The 15,518-nt window shown below is 38.1% G+C and overlaps 1 long non-coding RNA gene across 3 annotated transcripts in view; it reads left to right on the top strand.

Annotated features, from left to right (window-relative positions):
• The first annotated feature begins 838 nt into the window (after window positions 1-838).
• Window positions 839-15,518, top strand: part of LOC109143727 — a 49,534-nt gene continuing 34,854 nt past the window's right edge. For 2 of the 3 annotated variants that reach the window (XR_002044061.2, XR_005604315.1), the window contains exons 1-2: window positions 839-933; window positions 1,545-1,656. This is a non-coding gene — a long non-coding RNA (uncharacterized LOC109143727). Of the gene's footprint in view, window positions 934-1,544; window positions 1,657-11,443; window positions 11,664-15,518 lie in introns of those variants that run through there. The other variant, XR_002044063.3, reaches the window with a different exon arrangement.

Genomic DNA, 15,518 nt, shown 5'->3' on the forward strand with positions numbered 1-15,518 from the left:
ATGAACATGTCCACATTTGCTTCAAAAATAATGTAGTGATACAATGTTTATTGTACTTATTATTGTATAAGAAACCAATAAGGGACTCCTGTTATCAGTCACGGTTTCAGTGATTAGACATTAGATGCATGGAATGATCAGTCTTTCAGCCATTTCACAGTGCCGTGGACTCTTAGTGTTAGCCTGGGATTTCCAAAAAACCTTGGACAGAAAATATGCAAATTCTAAGACAGTTGAATGGGAACTGAATGCCTGATTCCACCAGTCTCCTCTGAAAATTCAAGCCTTGGTGCTCTTATACAGTCATTTGTATTTTCACTCAGCAGTATCCACAACAATAGACTTCTAGGTGGAAATCCTTTGCTGGTGGCCCTTCTGGGAAATGACAGGGAAAAGAAAAAGTTCTGTGAATGACATATCCCCCAGTACAACTTCAGTTCCTGCATAAAACTTGAAGCACAAAGTCATGGTGGAGTCCTGCTCTACAAATGTTCAACAGCCTGGCTCTAAGGGATATATGATCACTCTTTTCAAGTGTTACCCTGGAAACAATTTGCCTCTTGGCAGACGTTGCATACTTATACAGGAAACTAAATTTAAATCCTTAGGCATAACATCTTGGTCATGCCTGCCCTTTTGTTTGAACTCCTTTAATAAAACTCTTGCCCTCACACTTGGCTGTACTAAATCCAAATATGATCTTTGCTTCCTCCTCATTATTAGTTCAGAGGGAACACTCTAGTAGTTGTATGCAGGGTTATCCATTACCTAAAAGGAAAATGTGCCAACTTGGAGCTCTGTTCATTGACTTACATGATGTTTACCCAAGGATTTTCATGCAAGTGGCTTATAATGGCCATGTAATTTGCCTCTTCTGAACAACTTTACAGAACTGGTATTCATCATCAACTCAGACTTTTCAGCATACAACAGGTGAGTCAGTTCATAGGTGAATTGGGAATAAACAAGGAACAAGGTGGAACATTTTAAAAAAGAGAGCTAGGCAAGCAGAGCTGGTGCAATCAATCAAAAATATGATTCTTAAATGAGTAGTTTCAGAGAGGGGTGATGACAAATGAATGGAAATGTTATGTACATGACTTAGACTCATACCTGGCTGAATGCATAGAGTGCAACTGGAAATTTTGGAAAGAAATATCTGCCCACCTGGCCAGCAAGAGCAGCACTTTCTAAACAGATGAGAGACCAAGGCAGCTCTCCACCTTTCCTCACACACATGGGCACACCCAAACAGGTCAGGGGAGAGGAAAGCATCTTGTCATTCTACGGTAGACGTAGGCTTGAACTCACACTGCCTATTCTAACAATCACCCTTTCTCAAACACAGAGTGACAGTGAGTCACTGGGAAACACAGCTCAGGAGTCCACGTTGTACTTTAGTGATGGCAAACTGCCAAAATGTGTGTCCGAATGAGAGAGCCCTACTGGAAATCTGAGACCTCCCACATTAGTAAGGGGGTTTTGGGGATATTTTCTTGCCTCTTCTCATTTTCTTTTTTTCTTTTTTTAAATTGATCTTGAAGCAATCCCAGTAGACCTGGAAGCACATGCAATGGGAGACTAAATTGGATCCAAGTCTCAAAAGGATGAAATAAGGATTTAACAATACCTCTCAGACTTAACTCCACTGATGAGGTAGGTGCTGGCAGGGGACTGTGAGGAATTATGCGGAATGTTGCCTCCTGCTTTTTTTTCTTCATAAAATAGCCTGTAAGGCAGAGAGTGCCTGAGACATGAGCAATGTTTTTGTTGGGAATGGATGAGTTTTAGCATTGGGGGGAAAAACAATTTTCAAAATTTACTTTTCAGCACCATGCAACACCTTGAAAATATTTTGGAAAGAAAAAAACAGGTGTTGAGCATTTCCAGGATTCTATCAGAGGCTCAGTTTCTTTGGCTGGTAGAATAGAAAATGCTACCAGCATGTTGGAGGAAACAAGAACAGCTCTAGTCAGACTGTTCAACACAGTAACCAGGAAAAAGAGAGTGCATGTGAGCTTCTCTGTGTCTCATCTACAGCACCATTAGGCATGAATTAAGGAAAGTTAACCTTTTTTTTCCCCCTCAAAAATTCATCATAAATTAGGGCAGTGTTGTGCTTTTTCAGAGACATGCCAGAAAGCAGTTGCTGTATGTCAGTATTTAACGCAAGTAAATGGGACATACAAAGGATGAAAGAAGAAAATTCCACAGTCATTTTACATGTCATGATCAGGAAAATGATGTCTTGCAGAAGTTCTCACAAAAAGGTTGTGATAATAAGGAACTGCATGCAGAGCTCTCAAGTCTCATTCTAAAGCTACAAATGCAAGCATTTTCTTCTCAGAGGCATGCTCTAACACCCTCATGCATGTACAAGGTACTACTCCACTGATGTCAAATGAATTATTTTTGCTGAATGACGCAGGTAAAAATAAAAGTGAAAGCTGGCCAAAAGCATAGTCACAGAACCAGGTTCCGCAATATGGTCCAGTGGTTTTATGTTACCCCAGTGATACAAGACAGCTATAAAACTAGATTAACTAATTTAAGGCTGCTGTGTGTCACCAGAAAAGTACAGAGCAGCTGGAACATATATGGGAAATCTATATTGCAGTGTTTTACCATTCCTACCTTCTCACTTTTCTGACTTTCTCATCAAAGATTAGTACCAATTCCAGATGTAGTGAAAAATACATGGAAAATAAATACTGGAAGAAAGAAAAACCAAGAATTTAACAGCAGTACTTCAAACAGGTCATAATTTCTGTTTCTTAAGTTAGTATGCAAGCAAATTTTCACTAATGTGGTTTTTAAACTCACTACAACCATATTTCTTTGTAGGAAGAGACAGAAATATTGAGTTGGCTTTTATTAGCACCACACCATGCTCCACAACTCTGAAACCAAGAGCTTTTGAGAAGCAATATATGAGGTCTAGACTAGGCTGAGAACTTGTTAACTTAACTTATTGAAATAATTTCCAAAGATTTCACATCTGCCATCTCTCATGTGTATCAGACTCAGGAAATTTCATTGTGTGCAATTATCACTGTTTGAAAATCATATAGATCTGTAAAACACAGTTGAAAACCAGTTTCTGGCTGTCTAGGTATAGTCTAAAGGACACACAGTGGAATGGATCTAAATTTTTCTTAAATGTAAAATTTCAAACATTACAAATAAAGTGAGAAAACATATGCAACATTTTCAAAAATTTCTTTCCCCTCTGTGGACCAATAAAATATTTCAAATTTCAATTTCAAAAATGTGGGAAAAAAAATCGTAAAAGTCTGTATCTGAGGGTGTTTTCCCATATCAATTCGGCTAATACTGAATTAAGGCTTTAGACTGAAATCTGAAACAGTTGCAAAAGGGCAGAAAAAATTCCTTAGAAAAGCTTTAATGAGTTAGAATTTCCTAGCAGTGAGAATGATTAAATATTGGAATGACTTACTCACACTGGCCTATCTGTAAGAAAAGACAGGAGATGGCTCACAGCCTGTGTGCAAAGGGGGAAGATCTGGCTGAACATTGTGGAATGTGTCTTCCTGACGTGGGAATCTCAGAATCTGAAGTCCTCTGTTCATCCCTTACCTTTTGTGCCATGAACATTGCTGCAATGTTTGCTACTCCTTAATAAGATAATGAGTCAGAACATACCTTCAGGGAATTTGAGGATTATAATAAATGAGGGGAAGTCAGGGGAAAACTGAGTAGCAGAGATTCAGTTCAGAGGGAACCGGGTAAACTTGAGGACAGGGCAAACTTTCAGGAGAAAACTCCTGAAGTACAACAAAGAGAAGTGCAAAGTCCTGCACTCGAGACAGGAAAGTCCAGGCTTTAGCACAGACTGGGAACTGTCTCAATAGTAGACCTGGTGGGAAGGTGAGAACCAGATTGATGCAGTGCCCATGCACCACTCTTGTTGTGAAAAATACGTGTTTGGCTGCATTAGAAGGAGAGCAGTTAAGTCTCCCTGTCACCTTCCATTTGCCCCCCTCTTGTGTCCCTTTTTGAGCCCCTGTTTGAGGCTAGACAATGGACCTGGGAATTAAATATTAAGTGGAACAATTCTTAGGCGAACATATTCTTGGATTGTGGTTGCAAATATTTAATGTTTTGGGACAAACAGAAGGTCCAGATGAAACAGTTTTTCCTTGTCTCTTTCTTCTGTCCTTAATTTCAATGAAATCTAAAATAACCAGCTCTATGAAGTCAGTTCATTTCACTGATGGTTTTGGCAGAATTCCTCTTCCACCCTGTTGCCAGAAAACATGGCAAAGTAAAATGCCTGTTGGACTGTCACAGCTTTAGGCCTTATGACTCTGAGGGACAAATGCCAAGGCAATCAGCGTGCTGGGGAAGCTGCACACTTCACAGGCTCTGCAGAATTACGTGACCTTGCAAAAGGGAGAACTCATGAGGTCAGGGAAGAAAATAAAGACACGGAAGGAAAGAGCAAGGAGCTACAAAGCAATTAATCCCCCCATTTATCTTGCACTGGACTACTAATGCCTCTATTTCATCTGAGAAAATGTTATCAGAGCCGATAATCTGAATACAGTAATACAAACAGAGAAATTCAATGATGGTAGCACAATAACCCCTCCCTACCAGGAGTGAGATAAGGGATTTTGCAAACCACCACGCTCCACCTAGTTTTACACCTTGCTTATCCTTGCTTTATATTGTCTTAATTTGTCTTGCCTTGCTTTATCTTATCAAAGCACCACTGCCTGAACTAGCTGAGAATAGCCCAATCCTAATTTTTCCACCAGATTTTCCAGCCTGTATTAAATTTACCACTCATGTATGAATAATCCATTATTCTTCTGCAACAAATTAATTGCAGGCTGTTATAGAATGAGTGATGTGGGTACAAATTCTGTAAGTGTCTGCTATATAAAATTCAATATAGCCCCTTCTGTTGGGATAATCCTGTGCCAATATACTTGGCAAAATGTACAGCATGTGTGCACACAACACAAGAAACTTTCAGGTCAGTATTGACTGTTGAATATTTATGTGTTTTTCAAAAATACTTGAGAAGTTATAGAAAGGATTGTTCTGAAGTATTCCTGCTACCCTGTGTACTTTATAAACAGCCTTGGGTTCAACATATGGTGCTTTTTTCTAAAGTATATGTAAATAACTGCTTCTGATTGCTTTCAGAACTGCACCCAGCTCATCACTGTAATCCTACCATAAAATATATGTCAGTTATTAAAAAATGAACAAAAAATCCACAGGCATGTGGATGTCATGTTCTGTTAACCTGGCTTTGCCATCTCCACATATGGTGCATGGAGGAGTGGAACAGCTCTGGTATAATTAAGATTCAATCCTGCAAATAACTTCATAAGCTTAACAATCACTGAGGGATGGCTCTGCTGAGATCTGTACTATGTCTGCAATTCATACCACTTGTTGAAGCTGATTTATCTTTAAACTATCTCATTAGGTAGTGCTAGGAGTGCAACTATCCCAATACAGAACATAGTATGGATAAATTCAATGAATCTTTACCCAGTCTTCTTGTGAGCTTTGCATCTTGAATCTCTTCCTACATTTCTAGCTACATTTCTAGTAGGTGTCCAGGCTAGTTTATTTAGAAAAGGCTTGTGTGTACATGTATGATTTGTAAACAGAGTACAGAAAAATCCCCAGGCATTGAGAAGTATTTGACATAACTAGTCTTTTGCAATAGTGTACCCATGAAAATATGTTTACACATGGATATGGACCTCTTCTGGGGACAAAGATTCCAGCAATGGGTATAGCTGAGGCACTGAAGAACATGAGTCCCTGTACTGGAGGGAGCTCTGTTCTGAGATACTTCAGAAACTGTGGTTAGTCTCAGCTTAGCATAAAACTGTGTGTTGTGAATCTGCAGCCTCAGCTGAAGCCAGCAGGAGCTGCATGTGTGCAAGGGAAGAATTTGGCCCATTAGGACCTAATATGGCACATCAAAGGAAGATAGAGCTGGCATCTTTCAGAGGATTTTCTGATATTCACATGCAACTGTTCACTGTGGGTGGCATTGAACTGGGTATGAATGGATTGGAGCATAGACAGGAACCAGAGCAACTGCAACTAAGAGGAGGTCTGCAGACCACCCCCAGGATGCTGTAAGACCACCAGTTTCCTTCAGAACAGTGAAGGAGGCAGGGGGAAATGGAGACTACAGGCGCTACAGTTTCTTGCAACAGAAAGCAATTTACTGTTACCGATGGGAACTGCAGCTGGGAACTGCTTTTTTTTTAGTATTTGAACCTAGCTCCTGAGACCTTATTGAGAAAAAAATTAGTAAACTGGGCAAGTGATGAAAATGTGCAGCTTGGGCAGGATGGGCTCACAGATTCTAGTCTACTCAATTCAGTAGAGGTTTTGTCCAGCCATTTGAAGATCGTATCTTGTTGCTACGATGAAATGCACACAGAGCAGTCAGATGTTACAGTTTATTCTTGCTTCATAATGCACAGGTGTATGAACACATGCATCCTAGGCTCTCTGTCTTTGTTTGGAGACTGATTGCTCTCATCATGGTCACAGCTCATAGATAAAAGCCACATATCTGAATCCAATATACTGTGTTTAAAACCTTTAGATACCCTGCTTTCTACACTCTAAGGCTGTGTTCTGCTTTCTCCTTTTCTTACGTGTGTGGGCCATTCCATGCCCCTCATTACTCCTCAGATTCATCATGCCAGACCCCTCTCATGCTGGCAGCAGCAGCATGTGCACTTTGGTGATTTATAATACTGGGCTCCTTGGGGAAGAGTGTGTTTCACTGTCAGTAAAAGGGGTTGTTGTGCAGGTGGAAACTTGTTTAAACAAATCTGAAGTTGTGATATAATGGAGGTTGGTAGTTTAACAGAGGCTCGGAGAGTCCAAAAAACCGATGTTATTTTATGCAGAAGAAACCTGCCTGAGCTCTTCATTTCAGGGATTTCCATCAACTGAAAGGAAAAAGAAAGTACTATTGGGACAAATCTGAAACTAAAATCAAATGTTAATGTATATCAGACTGCAGGTAGCATGCATGACCATAAAAACCGAAGTTCTTGTTGTCAGCATGGTTAACAAATTAATTGTGTTTTCACAGCTCACTAAAGTCTTTGTCTTAAAATCCTGCTTCTTATAAACAAATTATATATATAAAAAGTCTTCCAAATCCAGACATTATGCGAAGTACTGAGACTATAAGTGGGAGAAAAAATAAGATAAATCTCAGATGTTCCTGACTAACTGTTCTTCTTTGAGTACTATACCCTTCTGATAACAACACCTAGATAATGCTATTATCTACAGCCAATAAATGGGATTTTCTATTCTGAAAGTTGAATGGAAAGGTTCAGACTGCAAGTTCTGTTCAGACAACAAGTTCTGTTCAGACAACCATCCAGAAGTCTGAATGTTTGTTGAAATTATCTGAACCTCTCAAATTTCCAGTTTGAACTGGCAGTCTCCTGAAAACCAGCATTTCATGTGAGATTTCTGGCACTTACCTTTCAGGTGCTGGCCAGAAACATCATTTTTGCGGTGTTACAGTTTCAGACCTTGATGGCAATTACTATTGTCATAATAACAACTCTCTTTCTACTTGCTCCAGAACTTCAAAAATATTTGGTTGCAGTTTGGTTCTGAAAGTGGGAAAAGGTTGTGGAGAAGGTTTTTATTTCCTTTTCCTTTTTTTTCCTGATTCTTTTTGTCTCTTTTGAATCAGTTCTTCATTATCTCAGATGAAATGTCCCAGTAGTGAAACAACTTTAAGGTTTGTTAGATCTGGTAGTTCTTGTGCCTCCTCAAAACATCAGACCTATAAAGCAACTGTTACAGTAGTTTATTTCTTTGTCGTCAGCTCTGTCTGTTGAAAATTAAAACATTTTCCTCATCTTGATGTGTGGCATATCTGACTGTGAAAGGCCTCACCATCTGGCTTAGGGCCTGTAGAACTTAGCATGGAATGTGAACACCATTGTAAGAAACTTACAGTGTTTTATTTCATTTCAGACACAAACTAACTTCATAGTATCTCAATACAGAGCTTTTTTTTTTTAATATAAACTGGTTTAGATTTAAAACCAGATTTCACATCCTATCTTTTTAGGCTTCAGAAAAAATCTGACTAGGGAACTAATTTTTTTTTTTTTTTTACTGTACCTGGCAAAAGTCTGAGGCTGAGGTTTCTCTCATCTAACTTTAGCTGTTTGAAACAGATACTTGGCTGAAGATATTCAGTTGTGTTCCCTCTGCTGACTAATGACACACCTCACTTGGCCCTAAGCTCATCAAAAGTCTGACAATCTGAATCCTAAAGTTTGGTCCATCTGGGTGGAGGGAAGAAGTATTGTGCTGCCACAGAATTTCCTCTGCTCTCAGTAGTGGATTCCACCCTTTGGAGCTTGGGACAGTTTAGCCTTTAACGTTGAAACTTAGCAGTCAAAGAAAAAAATCGTAGCAATAGACTCATTTAACTGGTACCAGCTCAGTTAATTGACAGAATTATGTTTACTGGTACAGGAAGATGATTATTAGTGTGGGCCTGCTTTCTCACTCAAACAGGAGACTGACAAAGTGACTTCTCGGTTATTCATGGTTAATTACATCTCAGAGTTACTGTTTGAGACAAGAGAACCTTCTGGACGAAGCCATACTTCATTTTAAAAAAAGCCATTTCAATGGTACCAAATTAAAGCACACAGGTGTGTTCCTTAGTCCATAGATGCTGTGTCTTCAAGCATATATGTTGTCATGCAAAAACCTGTGTTTACTTCAAGCTTTCTTGCTAGTGGGTATTTATTTTCCCAAGTTTATCACAGTTAGCATCTGTGTCCATTTCTAATCTTGCTGGGAATATGTCTGTTTCAACACACTCAGACCAGAAGAAATTTGTGTTTCAGTTGAAATATATTTCCTATAGAGCCTGCAGGTTTCCTCACTAGTTAAACTGTGACAGGTAAAATTTTGCATGCTGCTTAAAAATCTTCATTGCCAGTCCCATGACTTTAATTTAATATTTCAAAGTGAGTTCTGACAGTGTTCTGTTAACTTTCACAACTCAGCCACAAACCTGGACGCTAACTATTCTGTCTTACGAAAGCAACTGTGAAACTTAAATCTTTAAACAATTATCGAAGCCTTGAGGTTATAGTGATTCCACATCAGTTAAATTAATTCTTCTAAGACATATCATCAGACTTGGCTGCTAGGAAGAATTTGTGCAGTAACATAAAATTTTTCATTTACAGAACAGAAGAGGATCATTCATTCTTTATCTCTGACTGCAAGTTTACTTGCAATCTTCTGCAAAGTTATGTACCGTTAGTTTAACAACTAAGGGTTATTTGGCACTCTTTAAAACACCAATAACTCCTTTCTGCCTCTGGTACACCGTTGCCCTGAAGTTAAATCCCCTTCTTTAAAGCACAATTCAGATTTGAAAGCCCTGACTCCCAAAAGAAGTTTCATAAATAGCTCAAAGATTTGAACTCATTTGTAAAATAAAGAGAATATAAGCAGATCATAAACAATATACATAGAATGGGTTTGAGTGTTGTTTTCAGCTTAACACCTCATCATCTGCTGATTATGTAGGATAAAAAAGGGCAAATAGTCCAGACATCACATGCACGTTAACATCTCTTTACTGAGAATATTGACAGCAATGGTGACTGCCCAGTCAATGGGAGATTCACAAATTGTTTCTTACTCTTAGTGCTTACAGAATGCAACCATGCAAATACAAAACCATTTGCCAAATGTTCCAAAATAGTAACATTCCTGGGAGCAGGATATGCGGTAGACAGAATCTAGTAAGAAATATAGCACAGTTTCTTGATGTCTCGTCCTCCTACTGAGACACACTCTTCAAAGAGTAGAAAATCTAACAATCCTGGGACTGCTTCTTCCTGAAATTCCTTAGAGATCAGAAGTTTTCAAAAGTCTTCAGATTTCATGATATTGAGGTAACTGATGCTCTCCTCAAAATTATTTTTTGAAAACTGGCATTCTGGGCACAAACCCCTTGCCCTTTCGTTCCTTCCCCAGTCTCTTAAACACACAGTTTATGGAATACCAAGCGTTAAAAGCTATTACTTTCAGCTGTGTGATATGTTGAAAATAATTTTCCCCACATTTTGCTTTTTTCTTTTTTTACAAAGAGTTCTGTCAACATCCTAGCAGCCTTATAATGCATTGTCTGGGGCCTAAAATTAAAAGTCCATTTATCTTGTAGTTGCAGACATGTCTGTGAGTTGAGTGATCATTTGATCTGTGAGCTGATCAATATTCTGTCAGTTCTTATTCAGAAGAATATCAATAGGAGCCTTCTTGAAGCTGTAGTGGCTAAAAACACAAGGATTTTGGGTTCTGGAGATCCAGAGATTATTTCCTACGTAAAACCTGACTATGGGATTGAGAATTTGTTTTAAGATTGTTTAATTCTGAGGCATTGTTTTAATTTTCTACACATGTAGAATTTGGCAGGAAGTAGTGAACGTGCTTTGTTTGACATCTGCTGACCTCATTTAATAATTGTTATTAATTCTTCTATCGCAACCTCATTAGGATCGTATTCCTTCCCATGTGGATGCCCTCTAGTGGTGGATTAACACCTCACCCTGTGCTGATCATCTCTGATCACAGAAACATTAATCCCTTATTGCTTTATTCATACAAATAAGCTTCAATTTTATGTAAAGACTCCAATCAAAGATTAGACAATTTCTGAAGCAAGGATGCTAATTTCAACCTGAGGGTGAAGGAAGAGTGTTTGTTGTAAGCAGAATATTAATGCATAATTATTCAGATGCTTAATCAAACTGAAAGTCAAATTTCAACATTGTTGAGAACATGCAAAATGGAAAATTGGTTTGGCCTCCATTGATACTGGAAATCTTGAAAACAGCCTTGTCACTTTTAATCTGCTATTTCTGTTTTGAAACCAAAACCAGGAAATTCAGGGGAGAAAAAAAGAAAAAGGCCCTCATAAAAATGGAAAATCAGAAACACGAAAAAGTTTGAAATTAAAGGAAATGTCAGTTTTCATTTTATTCAAACCAACTTTGGTTTTAACGTCCAGTACATTTCTCCATCCATAAAAGAATTCTGCTCCTAAGATATGTATTTACCTCTTCATGTGACATGATTGCACACAGACTCATCAGACACTGATTAATATTTCCAAACAACATTTAAACCCATCCAGAACACAGTATACATCCAAAGCAAAAGATAAGAAACTAAGCGGTCAGATAATTAGGAGTGTGATTTCATCAAAACAGTTTAAACAGAGAGGAGTTTTTTTTTAAAAACGAAGAAGAAAACTTAGAATAAACACATTCCTTTCTCTCCTGGGAACAAAAACATGTGCTGATTTGTCAACTATCCACAGACATGGAGCTGAATTTCTTTTATTTTTTTTTTTTTTTTTTTAAAGGAGGAGAGGACAGGACAGGACAGGACAGGAGAATAAACCTGATGCAACACTGAGTAATGAATAGTGAGAAAAGTGAAGTCTGAAACACCTTCAGAACATACCTCATTAAGACAACCAGTGTTATTGAAACCAGGCAAAACCCTTCACCTGTGACAAAATTTGCATAATCATGGTGAATAAATGAGTTTTACCATACAGAATTTTAGAGAAATAAAATGCAGAACACTCTTGGCATCTCACATTCCCCTTTGTTCGTATGTGTTTTCTCATGGTAATGGGATAAGTGAATTTTGAAGATTTGTCTCTGTGTCTGACAAGGAAGTACATTTCTCATAAGTGAAGAAAAGGAGAGAGATTCAGCTTACCTCTTAGCTTCAGTAGCTCATGGTTATTGGGCTGATGGTTCCTGTCCAAATCCTTATTTGTCAGCTGTCAGGAGGGTTGTCATGCTAATTTTTCTATTTCAGGATAGACATTAAAACATTTCCTTACTGATGTAATGGAAATTTTACCCTTTGATGGTAAGAACATGTTGTATGGTTAAACATCTGCCAGTCAAATCTGGAAATTACTTTATAATCCTATCTCAGTGTTGCACTTTTTTGGACTTTCTGCATTAAATAACAGTGTTTTCCAATGTTTTTGCACTAACAGTCCATCTGTTTGTTTGTTTAGTTACAGTTTCAATTTGTCCTTTGTTTTTGCAGTGTTTGTAAGTTACCCATCCCAAACAGGAAGGTCCTCGCTGGAGTTCATTAAGCCTCTGGTACTTCTCTTTTTGTAGCAATAAATGTCTATTTGAGGTCATAGACTGGGAAACAGGGATGATGTGGGGTTTAGAAACAAAGAAGGATATTCACATGATTATAGCCTTCTTGGTGAGAAGACTATATGAGGAAAACTTTGAGACTAGATTTAAATTTTTCATTCTGGTCTGTCAGGATCTTTGCCCCAGATCACTGTTGTGAACTAGTGTGTCTTGATGGACAAGTTTAATTTTTTTATGTAGCTGGAAATGATTCAAAAATCAAAATCAAAGACTAATTCAGCTCTGGATCGAACTAAATGTCACTGGAGGATTTATATCATTAATCTGAGGCTCCCGTGCTCTGTCTGACGCCAGGAAGGTGGCACCTACGTTCTGTGCCAGCTGGAAATTTTGCCACATTCAGTTTCAGATGAAGCCTTTAATGAGTTTGCAAACATACAGATCACTGTCACCGTTCCTCCTTACACAGGAGGAAAGGATGCCATTTCCTTAGAGACTGGAAGAGAAAGAACCTTATTTTTCAGTGAATAACTCTGACTACTCTGCCTTGGAAAGATGTGAGACAGACCTCCAAGAAATGAGAATAAAGGTTACACTTAGTGTTGCTGAAGATAATGCTATTAATATTCTCAGCTGGGCTGCTTCATTAGGAAAGAATAGATGTGGCGGAGGTAGTACCTGTGGACATAGCATTTAAGGCTGTATGTGATGATACTGCAGCTGGACTAGCCAGCCTAACCAGTTTCCTCCATTCACCAAACCAAGAAAAATCAGATTGGATTTCATAAATCTTCTGCCTTTGAGCTCTGAAAAAGGAAAGGTGAATGATTCTGGGGAGTCAGTAATAAGCAGCTGGAGCCACTTTTCCTTCAGGATCCTGGGGGAATCTCAAGACTCCCTGTGGCTAAGCAGGAGAGGTCCAGCTCACCAGTCAATCATGGAGAGGTTTCTTGTGGCCACAGCTGTGAGGAGGCACCTTTGAGCGTCACTAATGCCACCCCCAATTTCTGGCTTGTGTAAATTGTGGCAATGTAGATGGCCATGGTTTTGAGTTGGGTAATTAGCACTTTCTCTTTTGCTACTTTGAGTTAATATTCACCTTCAGATTTTTAAGACTTCCTTTTTTCCTGCATTCTCACCCTTTTTCTTAATATGCTTCTTTTCATCATCAAAATCTTGGCAGTAAAAAAATGAGAGAAAGTTATTTTTCTTATGTGAAGAAGGCGAAAACAACTGGAAACACTTCATCAAAAGACAAAGACCATGTAAGGAATTTAGAAGGAAATACTTTTTTTTTCTCTGCAAATTTGCCCAATATTTTCCAGCAAATCTATCTAGGGTTTGTTTTAGCACTTTATACATTAAATATATAAATACATATTCTAAACATAATTCATAAAATGAATTAGGATTATTAAATATAATTAGTATTCCTAGAAAAATAAAATGCAGTGTTTTTTATATTTCTTTCCCTTGAAAAGTGCTGGTGTTCTGGTGCACTGAAGGGGTTAGATCTATCTAAGACTTTTATGTTCTAATATAAAAGTGATTCTTCTGAAGTTCTGAACAGAAAAAACAATCTGGTAGTATCTGCACATGTCTTCATATGTTTTAGCGCAGACTTGAAGTCAATTCAAAACAAAAAATTCTAGCAATTCTTTCTAAAAGTGAGTTTAGAGAAACAATTCCAGTATCAAGATGAAAGCCTGGAATTATAGACTTCATTTGGTATGTTTATTCTTTTGGACTTCCTATTTCTTGAGTAGTTCTAATTAGTGGTTTCTCTTACATTTTCATTGAACTAATAGTAGGTTTATAAAATGGTAAACTCACCTCTCTGGTGCTCCAGGTGAGGAAGGGACAGGTGAGCACATTTTCCTGCATGAATTAATGTGGTTGGGCTCCATGTAGCTGTGCTGACCTGTGACTCTCCCTTCAGTTCCACCTCTGGTGGAACATGCACTCGTTACAGTTCTTGGTGCTTTAAATTCCAAATTAAAAAGGTATTTCTGGCAAAATCAATTGCCCCACTCGACTCCTCCAAAAAAAATACACTTTGAAAGAATTTGCAGTGTATTTAGTAACAATACCATTTAAACAAATCATTTTTGTGTTTATAACATGGTGGAAATTGAGAACAAAAAGCCTAAATTATCCATCTTGCTATCCTAGAAAAATGTCAGGGTTTGAGTCTCACACATCATCAAATCAGTGGCACTAGCTGTCTCAAGTTCTAGGAGTTTTACAAGCCCGGATACACACTATGATTTTCTGTGAAAATAGATGGGAAAGTTAAACACAAGAAAACTTTTTATAATAACCAGAGGATCAGTACCATCAATATTTTTCAGTGTCATGTCTCCTGCTTTTTAGACCCTTTTGTTATGGCTGAGCAACAGCAGAAACCAAACAATATTTTATTTAATATATTTAGATCAGAAGTCCTTGCAGCCTGAGAATACAGACTTTAAATTATACATAAACTGGAGGTAAGTCATTTAATGCATCTTTTACAAGGAACATGATTATATCTTGCTTTCAACCAAAAAAGACAGAGGAAAAGTTAAATGAAGTTGCTTAAAAGAAACAAAAAAACAAGAAGCCTTAATTCCCTTAAATCTTCCTAGATGTAAAAAAGTTGTCCATGTTAACAGTGTATTTTCAAATAAGAGACATTTATATGTATCTATGTTTATTCGAAGTGCTGATATTTTACAGTGTCTCTGTCTTAGCTCTTATGGAAAACTTCACAACAGGACCTGACTATGTGATGACCTGTTACATGTTTAATATCAGACCAAGCATCTGCTGTGGAAGACAGTTGTCCTCACTCACAGAAGGAGAAAAAACCAGTATCGTGAAATTAAGAGCGCTTTGATAGTTTAAGAGGTGTCCTCTTAGTTGCAGTGAGCCTGGCCCTGTGATTTACAGTGGAGGGTTGTTCATTCTGCTCTTCAGGAAGACAGGTGTTGGAAAAATAAACAAAATCCTTTTCTTCCAGGCCTCGAAAACACTATGCTCTGAATTTGTACAGATGTTTTTGAGGATATAGAGTTGCAGTCTTACTTGTCACTCCTTATTAACCCAGAATGTGCTGGCTTTATTTATACTAGGAAAGTGAACAATCCCAGGGAACATTGCTAAGACCTGGAAGTCAACTGTCACGACTGTAGAAAGTGTCAGACTGGTTCCTGGCAACCTTTTCACTCAGACCAATCAATACTTCCTCTGTCAAAGAACTCTCAGAGTGGTGCAGCAGCCCCCTCAGGCCAAAGGTTTCACTGGATGGATAGTTTGGATGGAGCT

This window comes from Corvus cornix, chromosome 3, assembly GCF_000738735.6.
Source record: "Corvus cornix cornix isolate S_Up_H32 chromosome 3, ASM73873v5, whole genome shotgun sequence".
Taxonomy (NCBI): domain Eukaryota; kingdom Metazoa; phylum Chordata; class Aves; order Passeriformes; family Corvidae; genus Corvus; species Corvus cornix.